Source organism: Acyrthosiphon pisum, chromosome A1, assembly GCF_005508785.2.
Source record: "Acyrthosiphon pisum isolate AL4f chromosome A1, pea_aphid_22Mar2018_4r6ur, whole genome shotgun sequence".
NCBI classification, from domain to species: Eukaryota; Metazoa; Arthropoda; class Insecta; order Hemiptera; family Aphididae; genus Acyrthosiphon; species Acyrthosiphon pisum.
In genome coordinates this window covers 131,405,344-131,419,536 of record NC_042494.1, presented here as the reverse complement: position 1 = coordinate 131,419,536, position 14,193 = coordinate 131,405,344, and positions in this window count along the sequence as shown.

Sequence of the window (14,193 nt, the reverse complement as noted above, 5' to 3'; positions counted from 1 at the left end):
TTTTAGTACCCCCAAAGTACCAACTAGATAAAAAAAAAAAAAAAAAAAAAACACACATCATTGTAAAATCAATACATTCATCGTTCCACTCAGAATCTTATATACAATATTATATAGGGGAAACTCGGGTGAGATGTAAAATGGGATAATCCAATCATACAATCATACGACTACTTTTCTGGGATTTTTATTATACTTAGTACTTACCTACAGCAATTATACAAAATAAAATAGGTTATAAAAAATCTAAACCTTGTTGCTTTAAATTTTCAATCCTTAGATATAAAAATTGAACATTTTATAATTTTCACATTACGTTTGGCTATACAATAATAATAATAATAATAATATTAATAATTTGATATACATTACGTTTCTCCAAGAAATGATTTTCGATACCAATACAATAATAATATTTCCATTTCAACCTCCATCTTAACTAAATAGCGTCTCAGGATACACTGATTAAGTGACAAATTCAATTTATAATTCTCGTCCGCTACGTCCCTCATGAAATCGATTATATCGATGAGATAAATGTACATGATGCTACATTCCATGCTAGGTACCTATAAACAGACTTGGGTAAAATATTTTTTTTAAAAAGTATTCAGAATATGTATTCGAATAATTTATGATAATAATATTCCTAAGTATTTGGAATACTTCACAAAAAGTATTCCAAATATTTTTCGAATACTTTTTTTCAGTAGATTTAGATTTCAATAGCAAAAATATAATTTTTAATTTAATTCTGTGTTTATAAATGAACATTATTATAATCTCGATAACTGACTCCTATCTGGCTATCTATTAGTTATAATTAATAAGTAATAATTAGTAATATATAAGAGTACCTATACCTATATAAGAAAAAAAATTATTCCGAATACTGTACTCAGAATACTTGTAAAAAGTATTCAAAATATCGTTTTAAATACTTTAAAAATTAAAAAGTATTTCGAATACAGTATTCCGAATACTGTATTCGGAATACTACCCAAGTCTGCCTATATAATATAATATTATCTAGATTTATATTATAATCGAGGTAATAATATTGATTATCATTATTACAATAATTATTACAATAATTGTAGTATGTAGGTATAATCTTATGGTAGATAAACTGTAGAAATACTGTCGCGATAAACATTAGATAAATATAGTTAAATAGGTACCTACCAACCAAACTACAGTGGATTTCCGTTATATTTTTGTTAGGTATAAGAAATAATAAGAAGTTATAAAATAAAAAAAAAAATACAATAATATAATAAAAGTACAATAATTAAATTTTTTAAATAAATATTAATTATATATGAACTGACCATTATATATAATATAATATTACATGTATATAATACATATATAGTATTACGTATATTATAATTATACATTGTATAGAAAATTTTGTATTTTCGAACATTTTGTCCGGCAATCGAAAAAATGAACCCAGACTTTTCGTCCGGGATTCACGCGTGATATGCACCCAAAGAATTTTTGGAAATTGCCATTTTACCACCAATACTGGACGGAAAAGATCGCTTCTACACTTTTACTGTCATCGAAAATTCGGTGCAGGCGTGACAAAAAATATATTATTTATACAATTCCTTGTGACGAACAAACGAAATCCCTAAGATTTGAAACACGATGATATAATACGATTACTGACGAGTATTATGAAAATGGACACTTTACTTGATATTCAATAAATACCTACGGGTGGGCGAAAAGAATAGTTTACATCAAAAAGTGGGGAGTACCTACTCAAATCAACACAGTAATATTATTATGCAGTATTCTTACTCGATCTGATAGAGAATCATCGTACAATGTATCTTCTAGAACGCACTACATAGTATTGAATACTATAATTATTAACTGTGTACGGCGTATATTGTATAAATCATCATAATAATAATATAGTATTATTTGTATAAATATCGATGGCTGTCGGTGAAACGATTCGCTAGGCGTGCAGCTGGTGTTGAGAACAGATGAGTTTATGTTTGGGATATTTTTTAAGTGCAACGGACGTCTTGGCGATCGTATTCGAAATGACGCGTCTGCGTATCTATACTATACGTCTTATAATAATAACAGAGCAGGATGTCCTATTATTGTGAATCGTTACTCACTTTCGAATGCAAACTTACCCGAACGGTCTGAGGGCGAGAGTGTTGACTGTAATAACAATAATAATATATTATATTATAATGACATGTACAATAATATGTCTATATATATAATATTATAAAGTGTCGCCATCCACAAACACGCAGTCGGGCATTTGGTGCTGTGCGGGAGGGAGTATATAGGGTAAAATATTATCGATTTCAGGGAGATGACATTGTTAAGAAGGTTATATGATATGGCAGCTGTCTCCGTATTTGTATGCCGTATGTCCAAATGGTGTTTACGCTGCGGATTTCGTCGAGAAAATATTATATAAGGTCGATTCGAATATGGCCAGTTTTTTTGACGTGAAAGTGGGAGTAAAATATATAGTATATAATAATATGTATAAGTTTTTGTATATGTATACTCAAATTGATCGGCAATCGTTTATTCTGGAAAACAGAAACACTATACGCGTTATAATAATATGATCGGTGAAATCGCCCATTTTAATATTTTGTTATATAATGAATGGTACCATACCAGTATACCGCGGTTAATGATGAAACATATATATTTTCAAAATCGACGAATTTTCTACAATAATCGGCATTACGTTTGTTATTAAAACCTGAACAATAAACATAAAGCAAAATCAAAACAATAAACTGAAATATATAATATACATAATAAGGATATGGGTCGCATTTATTTACTACCTATATACGCTTTCAATTTAGGGATCAACAATGTTGCAGCCTTCGGCGAACCCACCCCGATTGTAGAAGCGGACTGTGCGACTTCTCTCATTGACTTATTAATGTCCTGTACTTTCTTCAAACAGAATCAAATAAAAAAATACCTCCTTTATTTATAGTCTATACCATAGTTTAATATTTAAATATCACTTGCGTATTGATTCCTCGTCTGCCAATGACGGCCAACTAATTAAAACCATTATATAAATCGATTTATTTAAATTTAGGCTTCAAAATGTACGGATCTTGCATACTATAATATTATTTACTTGCAACGTGTAGATGTATATGGTTCGCATATTTATTAATTTCTCGCGAAAGCTCATTTCCAGCATGGTAGGCATATAACAATAATATAACATTTCGATTTCATATAAAAAATCTCAATATCTCATCTAACCAATACCTAACAATAATAGAGGATGTCAGTGTAGTATTTGTTATTTATCTCTGAACGTTCACAATAATGATTATAACCATGTTGATTTCTCAAATTCGAGTGAAATTACCTCTTATAAAACTATAAGCGTTTTATTATATTTTAATTTTAAAGCGAGTTATGAGTATTTTAAAATCGTAAGAATTGTACATCTTAAAAAAACTCATAACTCGCTTTAAAATTAAAATATAATAATAAAACGCCTATGAGATGCCCTAGATAATGTTCTTAACTTTAAATTTTATAAGAGGTCATTTCATTCGAATTTGAGAAATGAATATGGTTATAATCATTATTGTGAACGTAAAATTGTCTATGTCGCGCGTGGGTCAGAGAGAGATAACAAATACTACGCTGACATCCTCTTAATCATGACTAAATAAACAGGCAAAAAACCAATTTTTCCTCTCACTGCGCATTTTCCCCAGACATGGAAAAAACAGTAAAATTCCTATATAATTGTAATGTGAATAACATTTTTTTCTTTGATATTAGTGTTTCTTCCAAGTCTGGGGAAGTATAATATATTATGTATATTGTATACAATATGCGTGCAGTCATCTAGCGACCATGCCTGTTTATTTAGTCATGTTCTTAATATTAATAATACAAAAACTATACACACTACAACTATCGTCATCATCTCCGTTTGAGATACCTGTTACAGGTACCTATCTACATAGCAAACCGTTTTAGGCTGCGCTCGTCATCGATCACGCGCGCTGCGAGGAAATGGACTCATAGCCGTTCCATCTTAACCGCTATAGGACGACTCAAGGCGTGGGTGATATGCAAGTCTGGCTATATTATTATTATTGTCCTTATAATAACATTATTACGAGTCTCGTAAATTCGGTCGGCGAGCAGGCTATAATGTGGATCGCACAGTCGCTACATTGTTCTTCCTCGGCTGACGGTTCACAATATTACATGATATTATAGCACAATAAACTCGCGTATTCTATTATACGTACGTGTCGACGTTATTATCACAGGTTTAATTGTCTTTCTCAGAGAGTCCTCCGTAGGATACACTCCTGAAGTATATTATTTATACTCGAAATTATATGTAATATTATGTATATACCGTATATATCTCGTATTATTATATACGGATTACAGATACTATATTTTATTCATTGAGTACACAGTTAATAAAATTATTATTGTTGAAATCTGACTACGTGCATGTCCGCCATGTAGGTCTATACCGACTAGGACTTCGCTGTGGTGATGTACACGGATAGAACGATATCTGCAATACGCACCCATTTCAGATTTTGTCCGATTTCGATTTACAAATTCCAAAAAGGGGTTTGGGTATTTACTTGCAATTGATTTTCATTTAAATATTTGCACTATTTTGCACACCTCTACCAGTGTGGTTGTGCCGTGACCATAATATTGTAATGCATGGATATACATTATTTTAGTGTCGGAATTTGTTTTTGCAGGTTTTCTGGGTTTGCATTCGGTCCGAATAATATTATACGCCTACGCGCCGATGTGTACTCCTTCAAGTGCATCGACGAATAGTATATATTATAACAAAGTCACAGACATCTCGAAACCATATTTTGTGTGTGTTGTAATATACAACGGGCTATTATTATGATTGTTATAACCGTGATGCACAGTGGGTAGAACAACGCATCAGTATTATATTAGGTGTAGCGTTATTATAAAATGTTGTTCTCCGTTTTGCATATAATATAACCACAGGGCTTCGCTGCGTAATGTGGTATTATGCAAATCATAATAATATTGTTCCAAGAGACCACCATCATCTAGACATTGATGAATTTCAATTGAAGCGCAATGAGCACAACACTGACGCGAACTCGAGAGAATGTATAGAGTTTCCCAAATTAACTCGTTATTATATCGTTATATTATTATTATTATTTGTTGGGTTTCAGGTGGAATTTTCGGCAATATCATAACAACTACTACGCAAGCGGCATTTGTGGCGTTTGGCCTTAAAAATAATGTGACACAAAACAATATCAGAGACGGCGTTCGTATATTATTATGAATAAAAACGTTTGCTACCGTTAAAGGAAAATTATCACGCGCCTTACCACGCATGCAGGACCCTGAATCGACAGAAATAGTTACACTTCCTTAATAATATATAGGTACAACACGTGTCTGGAGGGCGGAAGTCTAACTTGAGTCCTGGTAGAATTTCGTTCGATACACCTACCATACTTCCGGCTGCAATAATACAAAATGTCGTGTACGCCGCTTCGACAGCAGACTATCACGCCTACGATGCGTACGGTTCCTGTATTACTTACGCCAGTGTTGGGCAACATAAAAATATAAGATGACAATTTTTTATTTTACAACGATGACGTCTTATCATTATGTCATTTTATTTATTTATTTTTGTGACACTTTTTCTAGCGTTTGATGATTCGATGGAGGATTTTACAGGTAGAAAATCGTATCTAGTTGGTACTTTCGATATGGGTAAAATATATTTAAAACTCTCAGTGCTTTTAGAAAAATATATAACCGAGGAAACAAATAAGAACATATTTTGTTAAATCTGTGATTCCTTTATTAAAATATTTGTTTGGTAACCGATTACTGTCTTTGCTCAGGTTTGATAATCGTCGTACTTATTCAATGATTTATCTTTGAATTCAAATTTAACACAGCCACTACAGTACCAGTTATACCCAATTTCGAGTTACACCCGGCATGCGTACTACAGCACAGTAGAGCGGATACCTTCTTAATGTCTGTTTAACTTTTTAAATTTTTATCCATCTATTTAAATATAATGGTAATCTGAGATAAATTATATCTAGATAATTTTTTTTTTTTGAAGGAGGGGGGTGGGTAGGTTTTAATTTGTTTAAGCTTTTATCTATAACTAGCTATCTATTCGATTTCATTATCTAGTTATTTTATAAATATCATTATAATGTCTGTAGTACTGTAGTTATTTTTGAAGTTTATATTGTTCATTTTCTAGAAAAACTGATGGTAAGTAACCGTATTTAATACACAGGTTTTAGATAATTGCATGTGAACAATTTGACATTCGTAATATACAATTTATAATATTATTATATATAATATATAATAGCAGACATGGTATTTTACAAATTAACATTTTTTTATCCAGTCAAATACGGTTGTCTCTTATCTATTATCTGGTGCAAATAGATTCTAGATAGAGAGCCTTGATATTAAAGAGAGTGGCCAACTGGTGTGATAGCAGCCATTGATCGTCCAAACGTTTCCCGCCTTTTTTTAAATTTAAACACTTCAGCTAGGAGCATTATACACACATTTTTTTAGCACATAATCTTATTATAGTTAGTGTTGTCAAGTATTTGGGTATTTTGTTCAAATACTTTTACAAGTATTTAAATTACATATTTCAAATACTATTTATCAAAAAGTATTCAAGTGCATTTTAAAAACTATTTTATTCTATTGAACACTTTCCAATAAAATACTTTTTTTCCAATTAAAATCAGTATCAAATAAAATCAATAAGCCAATTAAAATTATTTGGAATATATTGTTAAATTAAAGTTTATTAATAATTATGATAAAATAATGTTTTTTGATAAACATTAATTTGACATAATTGATGTAAGTATATATGTTTATAATTTGATAATGTGTTTACCGATATAATGTGTTGACGTGTTGTTCTTCATCTCTATTATGAATTATATAGGTTTTCATAACATTGGTTATAGGTAGGATAAAAATTATAAAATGCAAAAATTGAGTGTTAGACCATCTCCACAAACAGTATTAGGTGGTACGTACTTGAAAGTATAACAAAGTGGTAGGTACTTACTTTTCAGTTTTCAATAATATATAATAAGTATTATACTTGTCACAGAAATTTTGTTTCAAAAAAGTTGAGAATAATTTTAATATTAACTAAAAAAACGTAATACATTATTTAAATTAATTAATATTGAACAATTTCAACAAACTAACTATTGCATTAAATATAAAATATAAATATTTGGACGATTAATGGCGTATATAATCAATGATAACAGCCAATCAATAGAAAACGTTTACCGAGTTGGCCACTCTCTTTAATATCAAGGCTCTCTAGATTCTAGATAATTATTATTGCACGTGTCGTCTATAATAATTCTACCCTGTCCTGCTGATACGACTTGTCCGAACAGTGTTGTATCTGCAATCGTGTTGTCCGGATGACGTTTGGGTTGTTATCTTTGCACGGCACCGTTATTATTACGTTTCGCAGTACGAAAAATTGCACCCGCGTGCGGTCATTGCGCATATTATATATCATTTTTGTAATAGTATCACGGCGAGCGCAGAAAAATGCCGCCTCACAGAGTGTGTCGTGGCGGTTTATAAATATTTACTTTGCACGGGAATCGGGGCGCGGCGAAAAACGTGTGGCTCATCGTCCAAGTCATGCAATATTCACGGCCGACCCGCGGAAAAACACACGCGCACCCGAGCCCCGGAGCGGTCCGGCTGATGAATGGAAGTTTTCGTGCACCCCCCCGCCGCCATGTTAGGTCTCTCGCGCGGCGATATAAAAAAAAAAAAACAAAATATAATAATAATAAAAAAAAAGAACTACCGTTTGCCCGACCCGAAATCTGTAGGGAAATAAAGTTATACGGTAATAACACTGCTCGCGCGCGTGTGCATGTGTGTGTGTGTGTGTGTGTGTGTGTGTGTGTGTGTGTGTGTGTGTAAAGAAGTTGCCGACGAGAGAAGCAAACGCAACTCCCCTCGGCTTTGGCGGCGTCACGGTGGGCGAAAAATAATCCAGAACCGAGAGAAAAGAACAACTTTTTATTTATACGCCGCTCCTGCAAACGGTTAAGAACGTTTCGCACCGTTACGGAACGGAAAGATATAGGTACCTGTGTGTACCTATTTAGAGGTATAGCTGATATACCTACGCCTAATACACGAAAATAAATTGAAACGCGTAACGCGATTAGACAACGGAGACGATCTCTGTAATTCAGTGGCGTAATTACGGGGGGGGGGATTTTGGGTGTCGTATCCCCCCCATGACCTTTTTTTTTTAAGACTGATTAACTACATTTACCTATGTACTTCTTTATCTAATAATATTTTTTTTTTATTATTGATATCAAATGCCTCGGCTAGCTGGCAGTTGTCCGAAAAATGATAAGAGTGATAAGAGTATTATTTTTTCGTGGATCGACGACGCTCGATGATTATCAGATTATTTTATCTAGATTAAAGACTATCGTCCCATTGAAGCATTGAACAAAAAATAACTTAATAATGATTTGTACACTTAATTGGAATTTTCGTAGTGACTTTCCTAATTTCGTCGTTATTAAGTAATCGAACATCGGTTATAAGTTACAATCAGCAATCGGCATTCGACTTTTATAGTTTTATAATTCATAATTTGATATTGTGAAATAGGCACTGAAAGGTGCTTATAATAAATAATTTTTTTTTTTTGTGGGGGGGGGGACAAAATGTTAAAAAATGTCATCCCCCCCATAAAAATGACCAAATTACGCCACTGCTGGAATTCATATTGCTCGTGTCACCACACAATAATATTATGATATTATGCCTACCTATACGTTTCATACGTGTGCCGCAAGTAAATAATATTGTACAATGATAATAATAATATTATAACATTGAATTCAAGTTTAAGACAATCCATTATACACTGACCCACTTGTAACCTACTGTACAGCAGAGCGACATCCACTTAACCACTTTTATTTTATTTTAATAATACCTCTCCGAATGTATCACGAACATTTCGCCATTGCAGGACGGAATAATATAGGACGGTGTATATAATACGAATGAAATGTAACGGTTCGATAACGATCTCTGGAAATATTGTCCAGGTTACATATTATATTATTATGGCACTTTTCACGTGGTAAATAATATATTATTTTAGTGCATATCGTATTACGGACCATAATATTATAATATATACTTTTTTTTTAAAAACTTTTTTCATTTATAGAGAATTTTTTTAAATGCTGAGTAAATTTTTGCATATTATTTTATTATTTTATAAGAACGAATACAATTTTACTATAAAAAAGACCACTAAAAATGTAAAAAAAACTTAAATAGTAGATATTGTTATATATATATTTTTTTTTTTGTCATATTATCATTTTTATTTACGTATGTTTTTATTTTTTACCTATCGTCGTTGGGCGAGTAACAAGTCGTATCTCAAAAATGTAATAATATGTTCAGGAGAGACAAAATCGTGAACACTGATAACATGTAATCAAGTTACGGCAAAATTACAATTAAGTCTTTAATCTCCTTGAAGATTGTTATTATAATTATTAATATTATTATCAAATCATGTGTTATTTTTTCCCGCATTTTTTTATGTATAAATCGCAAAATCGATTTTTCTTGAGATACGACTTGTTACTTGCCCAACGACGCTATGTACCAAACAAAATCGATGGCGGCTTCACAACAGTTACTTCCGTCAAGCACAAGGTAGATATATATTCAATATATGGCTCATCTTATTTCCGAGTTGCACCAATGGCGTTGGTACCAAATTACGTAAATGTATATAATACAAATAAATTCTAGTTCAATCATTTGTACCTAATTGACATAATATTAAAAAAAATTTTGAGGGCATATTTTAAAATTTTGTAATAATATTATTAGTGGTCAGTGAACGAAGACTTATTTTTAAAAACATTTTTTAGTTTATAGGACATTTAAATCCGTAACCTAATATTATGGTATTTGGTTCTGTTTCAGTAATGATGAGATTATTGTAAACCAAGCGAGCTAATAATATTGTGCAAGTGTTCATTTATTTTCGATGTTTTTTTTTCGGTCCATAATCCGTAACTTCGACGCGCTCCCATTTTATTCTTTTAATATCAGTTATACTCACAAGTCACAATAGGTATATATAGTCGCTACCTCACTGCACCGGCGCACAAATTTCAGTGGCCACGCAACTATAGGCTAAGTTAGGCTAGGCCACGATATTAGGGTCATAATATTATTATTTATTATAAACTGCTATAACGTATTACATTATCTTGTACAGTTTTAGAAAATCAAATAATTTTAGGATTATTAAATATTTAAACTCATAGAATATACTGTATAAATTAATTGTCTCGTTTCGCAATGGTATGACAATGACCATAGGTAATATTTATATTATTATAATTTTGCCATATGCAAAAAAAAAAAATATAATTTTAGTGCCATATGATTTCAATATTAACACTGATACAAAGTAAGTCACGATCAACATATTATAATGTGTATAACAGTATTATAATGCATTAACAATGTACAGCAGCTCTACAGTCTACAGAAGAAACCACACTCAACTTGTGGCCTTGTTTTCTATGCAGCCCGAAAAATTCAAAATCGAAAATCGCACTGGTTGAAAATATATTATACTAATTAAATACCAAACATTTATAAATTTAATAAATTGGAATTAATTTCCGTATTTCATCTTTTGTAGGTCAACCTCTCATCAATCAGGCTCCTTACTAACTACACTATGAACGCGTGACACAAACAAATATGTATGTGGCCCTGACAAAAACAAAAAGGTTAAGTGCAACCAATCCTCAGTATATTAAGCGGACCTGAGTACAAGTGGTGAGTACGGAGAGGCTTTAGGTGGCTAGTGGCTCATCTTTAAATTTATCGAACCGTTTTATAAACGACGCGACGCAACTAATTTTACTGTCAGACGATTGCCATAAATCTCACAAAACGCGAACGTATTACTATAGTCTAGAGTGTTATAAGACTAGTAATATATTATTATTCATTTTTATTTCAAGTAGAACGTAATTAAAATATAGATAATACAACATTATGTACAATAGTACTTACGCTAATATTATAATATTTATTTTCTATACTAGTCGTGTACTAATCGTAAATATGTTTTATACTATTATAGTTATATTATGTCGTCGAGTTAATAACAATACAATGCGATAAATATTTTTAAATACATAATCAATTGTGAAAAAAATCTTATAATTTTGTTATTTTTTTAGTATTGGTTATTAAGTGTAGGTACCTACATATAGATTTACAAAAAATAATTTATTTTACTTGATAAGAGGTGTTTAAACTTAAACTATTTATATTAATTTTAGGTTTATGAAAATGTGTTTATAACACTCAAAATATTTATTTTAAGTCCGTAGTAACTGTGCATACAATTTTACATAAAACCATAGTTTATTTCGCTATATTAAAATACGTTTAGAAACCAGAGATCTAACAACTTTCAAAGAGAACTTTCTTAACTTGTTTATAAAATAATAGTCGTTCAGATAAAGAATATTTTTCACTTAACTCTGTTTTAAAAATACAATACTTTTTGTTCTCAACCCAACTATTATAGTTATTGTTTACCAGATTTTAATTAAATACCTCCTTAGCGATTGACAAGAGAATCCAATCGGTCTCAGTTATATTAGACTCCAGTGGATACTGGTAAACTAATAACGATTCTGAAAATTAGAGTTTTGGTGGATGGGTGAGTGTACCCTTCCGAGTCTTTGTACACTGTACAGTGTACACGTCGGGTCTTACGTAGGCACACCTTGAATTGAAACTGAACTGAGCCATAGTTATGATATGATATATTACAACTTTAACAAACTGCGTACTTACATCATTGCACTGCGTAAAACATATCTGTTAAATATTTATTTAAAATTTTAAAATACACAAACATTTTATCGAGCAAAAACCCTATTTCTTTTGATTCTTTGCGTCTTCATCGATCCGCTCAAAATATTTTCTTTTTTTGTGATTAGAGGTTTCTATGTATTTATATGGCATGTGTATACTTGTGTTAATATTATTTTTTTCAGGTAGGTACCACGTATAACATATTATTTACCAGCAATATTATTTAGGCCATAGTAATCGAGTGATTTTTTTTTTTATTCATATACTCATATGCATTAGAACGCTCGATATTTCAGCTATATTGTACAATGCAACTACTACATTTAACTGGTCGTAATGAAATATTCCAAAACAAAATTGCACTTCACAAGGAACATGGATTTTTTTATTGAGGAAGTGGTGTATTCAATGTTAGTTGGGTTTATCAGGGTTTTACACGAGAATCAGTGAAGGGAACTCTCGATCATAATAATATTAATAATAATACCTACCACGTTGTACAGTCCACCGACTCGGGAACCCTAAATTTTGAAAATGAACCATAAATCCCTAGGGGGTTTTTACCTCGTTGATTAATCATATTGTTCTCAAAGGGTTCTCCCAAACACTCGGACGATGGTTGTTTACCTGATTAAAATTAATTTCACGTATTTAGGATTCTGTATTGCATTTTTAAACTGATAAATACCTCGCACGATCAAAAACCGTAGGTAGTTTGATAATTATTTTGGGAAAATTATCCACAAGTTCAAATCTGATGTATCTGCCTATATAATATAGATACAATATAATAATATATTACATAAAGTAATCCCTTACTTGAAAAATATTTTCAAAGTAGAATTTAATAATATAATGTTAATCCAATTTTAAACCTAGATCTAAGCTTATAACCACTTAGCTTATGATAAACTAAAATAATAATTCATATGATATATCCTAAAGTTATAAATAATATATATTAGAAAATAACACGAGAATAAATTATTGAAAATAAGTATTTACAATCATAAAAAGTATTATATGATAGTAAAAACTACTAGTTTTAGCCCATCTCTTGGTAATGTTAAAATAATTGAAATTACGAATCAATTAACACCAATAAATAATAAGTTAATATTAAATAATAACTTAATACATCGTACCTAATCATTTTAGTATAAATAAAATTATTTATTAATTAACTAACTAATTTATTATAAATTCACGGAACAAGCCCTTTGTTTACGTTATAAAATACTCAACACAATACTTAAAGATTTACAAAATAATTCAGTTAACAGTTATTCACAAAACATAAAACGTAATTAAAAATTCAGCAGTGGTAAATCGATCACCGTTGGCCAATTTCATCACATATAGGAGAGGCTTGTTATCTCATAGACCTTTTACTTATGACCAGACCATCCTATTCCAAATACATTGATAGTCGTGTGCCGAAATGGCGCAGTGATGCAGCCCGTTTTGTATAAAATATAAATATAAAGTTTGAATATATAATATAAATGTATTAACCGTATCAGAATAACTCAGTATCCGAAAAGCGCCACCTATCTTGACACGATGAAAACGTAAAGAGGACCGATCTATTTGTAAAAGGTCTATGTGTTATCTAAATAGTTAGTTGATAATTTAATATTATATGAATAATAGATAAGATATTATTGGTGTTGAGTCGTTAACGCTAATCGTACTAAATCGTTGTTCATTCCCTGTGAAACAATTATTATAATTATTTTTGGTCAACGACCAAAAAATAACATTAAGGTCTATCAATATTATGGCGTTGTGAAAATATGTAATTTTGAAACCATATAAGTACCTACTGTAAGGACGTAAGGTGGAACAATAAAGTTTTATTTTTTTTTTATTTTTTTTTTTTACAAGTAATATACAATCTGTATAACATCAATATAATAAGGATATATGCTAAAAGTACATTCACAGGAAAATTAATTTGATAAAAGGAGCCATCCATTGATGACACTTTCTATATGGTTATTTAGTTATTTACTTATTATTATTTTTTTTTTGTAACAAATCATGACACTACTTGTGCTTTATGCATCTTTGGGGAAACATTAAAATTATATTAGTAAAAATATCAATTAGAATAATAACATGAAAAAAAAATAAAGATTATAAATGCAATTAAAATCGAGAGAC